Genomic DNA, 4,006 nt, shown 5'->3' with positions numbered 1-4,006 from the left:
AATGGAGACCACTTGGTGTCAAGGAAGGAGGGACTGGGGGAAGGGGTCCGTGTTCTTGATGGGGGAAGCTGCAGGAAGAGGAAAACTCGCCGTTAGCGCCACCCAGGCGCCTCTCTACAGTCGCCGGCTAGTCCGCGTCCCACCTCGCCACCCCCTATCCTCTCCGCCAGTCCCATTCAGAAATGGGAAGCGGGCGGTGGGAGTTTGTGTGCAATGGAGAGGGGATGAGGAGGCTTTGAGGATATCGGGAAGGGTGTGAGTATGGAGTCGAGAGGGATGCTCTGCTCGGGGAAGTGAATCTCTCGGTGCCGGGGGATGTTGGAAGAACCATTCGGGCACAAGTTGGAGCGGGTTGGGGATGGCTTGTACCCCTACCCCCAGGTCCTTCCACCCACAATCCCTCCCTTATCCTTGTTTCGCCCTTGAAATATCTTCTTTCCCTCCCTTCACTACACTCACATTGTACACAAACACACGCGCACAACCGCAGTCCCCTTCCCAACCGCGCTCTCGAGCACAGAGTAGCTTGCCAACCAGGGGCTGGTTGTTGTTTCCGCCAAAAAAAGGAAAAAAAAAATGCTGCTCGGGGCGTATCGGATCGGGGGTGAGGTGAATTATTTGGCCTTCGGTTAAGGGTGAGGGTGAAGGTTCAAGGAGAAAAGCTTTTCGACGAGCGACGAGGATGAAAAAAAAGTTTCTCTCCTCATATCTCTTTTTTATTCTGACAATTTGATAGCATTTATGATTTATCTAATACCAAGTGACTAATGGTACTTATGGATAATTTTATGTGAAAATTACTTCACATTAAAATAAATTAATATTAATTCTTATGGGAGATGCATTGAATATGTTGGAGATGCTTGCAATTTCGTTTTTTTTTAGTTGTAAGTTTATGTTTTCTCGTCTATGCATATAAAAAGTTAAATTGCATCTAATATAGCATTTACTGTTAGGTACCCTCCATATATAGGCAACAGAAAATTTCTTTGAAACGTAAAAATCACTTTAAAATCATGGTACTATCTGAAGCTCACGACGGAGACACAGGCGCACTTGGTGCCTTCTATATTGGCTTGACGAAAATAAAAGTGTCACCCTTTGAAAAGAAGTGACCCGTTTGGCCCATGGTTCTTTTCCGTTCTTTACGCGTGGTGTAACAATCAGGCCGTTATAATTTTTTTAGGTCCCCAGACGTTGTCTACAGAGGTGGAGTGTGAAGTAAGTCCCTTTTGGAATGCATGGGTATTTTAGGCTCGCGGGCCTGAAGGTCTTAGGGTAGTACACGGTTTCGCACTCCGGAATCGCGTCCTAAATGGAATTTCCTGTCCAAAAAATACAACGCAGGCACGTCCCAGTCGGCCCTTTATAAGCTTCAGTCCGGTTGTCTCGGAAAGTTTCCATCCCTCTTCGTCGTAGAAAATATCTAAAGAACCTTCCGTTCCCCGGTCCCACGCTTGTGAGAATGCGCTGTCAACGTACTTTCTGTTAAGGGAGCAGTAGATGAGACTTTGAAGTGAAAGTAACTTCAGGAATGCATTTCTACCTTGCGAATATTTTTTGAAAGCTGACATGTTCATGAACCCGCTGATCTTAATGACTGATCTAAATTAATGTCATTTACTCGTGATGGAGTTAGCTCTTCATTTCCCTCGTTTATTGCTTACCTGATCGAGAGCTGAGTAGTCATTTATTTACAACGATTTGGATTTTCCCTTGAAGCATTTATAATGAGTAAAATTTACAAACATAAGTGCTCGGCAATTAAATACAAAATAAAAGCAATAATTAGTTCTCGTATATGTTTCATTTGCAAAATGGCTTGCTTCATTATGACTTGTCGGATGTTATCGAGTTTCATATATTTTAATTTTTACGTTAGACGGATTAACGAAGCAAAAACTAAAATTCCATGCGATACAATGATAGTTGTATTTTTTGGCTATTGTAAGTATTTTGGGAATAACGATTTTTAAAGATTTTATTAAAATTACGCCTCATTTTTTGGAATTCCACATTAAATAACAATTGTTCAACGATAATTGCGGATGATGGACTTATTTTTTCCCTAGAATTCGGTTATGTTTATCATTTATAAAATAAATTACCTCCAAGATTAATTTCTCCTCGGTTTTGCGATGTCTCTATTATTGATAACCAAATGTGGTAAGTATTTTGATTAAGTTAGTTCTCCCGTCAGTGTTAAGATTGATGATTGGGAATGATATTTGTGACCAATCTGATTATTTACATGATAGTGATATGATTTTGTGTTATTCGTTTGAAATCCATCGGTGGGATTAAAATTTATGTAATTTATTTGTTCTCATGAGATCATAAGAAAAAAATCCTAAGCAGAATTTAGTATTAATTCAATTTTTTATTGCACACAGTAGAGATAGTGGGCATATTTTACGGGACACTTTTTCTCTGAACTTTTAAATTCCAAGCTCCCTTTATTTGTACTTTCCAAGCGCAAAATATTGTTTCCATAGCCACTCCATAGCTTTTTTGTAATGAAACAGAGCTTGAAGTTGCGGTATGATATCCTTTAATTTGACTTACCTGATGCATAGTATGAAAGATTTCCTCAGTACTGTGTTTTAGGGCTATATAACCGTACTATGGTCAGAGTTCTCTGAATGAAGGGGGGATAATCTAATGGTTCGGTGAAGTCCGAAAATACGTTTAAAAATACGTTTGTGTGTATAGTTCTTCCATGGCAAAGAGGAACACGTTAAAATAAAACACAAGGGTAATATCACATGGGGAAGAACAACGTGATACGATAATTTAATTTTATAACTCATGTAAAACGATAGAGATATGTGGATGGATTGTCAACTCTTCAAACAATTACGCTCGCAATCTTGCTCGCTTTGCCCATTGTTGTTCTCATAGTGGTCTTGCGATGTAATTTCATTTGAACATGACGCTTTTCTGGAAAATATCTGATTTACAAAAAATAGTTCTAGTATTGCCTTAGGTAAGTTCTTATAGTAGTCTTGCGATGTGATTTCATTGGAACATATGCCTTCTCTGGAAAGAAATCTGATCAACGAAAAATTATCTTACTCTTACATCACATTATTCGTTAGCTTTTTACGTACCTTACCGCTAATTAAAAAAAATCAAATTTTTCGTTTGAACTTCAACACATAATAACTTAAAAGGCGGGACATGACCTGGAACAATATTAGCTTCATGCTTCGTTTGAGGGATACTCAATTTTGATTCCAGGGAATCGGTGAGTGATGACCTTTTGGTCCTCATCAAGGTCAAGCCATTACTGCCACGAGGGATGGCTAGGTCGATAATGAAGTTACCGAAGACGGGCCAGGAAAAGCTGTGTGGTGATCTTGTTTCCGAGAAAATTTCCGTGTTTTTCTTTTGGTGCTGGGGGGAATTTTGGCGCTTGCTTTGGCCATCCCTCTATTAGGTTGACTAATTGATTGTCATTATGGTTGCGTGCTATTTTCTTTACCACCTGTGCCTCATCCGATTCGTTAGAGGTTCTCTCGTAAAAGAGGATTTTCCTGTCACGAGTTAGAAAAGTCACCTCTTCACTGCCCTCTACGAAGGTAGATCGATTTCGGTTAATTGCTGCCACATGAAATGTGAAGTCTATGAGGAGGTTGCAATTATCTTCTTCACTTTTTTGTCCTGCAGATTGTAAGGCGTAAGTGTGACTTCCCTTAGAGTCAAAGGCAAAATAACAGAGTCAACCCACTTTTATGGGTTATTATATTTCGAATAGGGAAGAAATTCTCACTAGAGCCCATCAGAGGGTCTTCTAACATCCGGTTATTAACTATGCCAGTTCCGTATTAATATATAGTATGAAATTGAGTTAAGAAAAGGCATAATTTTTTATATTATTGGGCTAAATGCTTTAAGAGTATTTTAGGTAAATTTTTCCGCCTTGTACGACTTGAAGATGGAAGAGAGTAGAACAATGGGGTAGTTTCCTTCATCAAAGAAAACGAAAGGCATTGATTGCGATTAG

The sequence above is a fragment of the Ischnura elegans genome, chromosome 3 (genome assembly GCF_921293095.1).
Source record: "Ischnura elegans chromosome 3, ioIscEleg1.1, whole genome shotgun sequence".
NCBI classification, from domain to species: domain Eukaryota; kingdom Metazoa; phylum Arthropoda; class Insecta; order Odonata; family Coenagrionidae; genus Ischnura; species Ischnura elegans.
The sequence above is the reverse complement of the archived record's forward strand: the minus strand, read 5'-3'. Positions refer to the sequence as shown.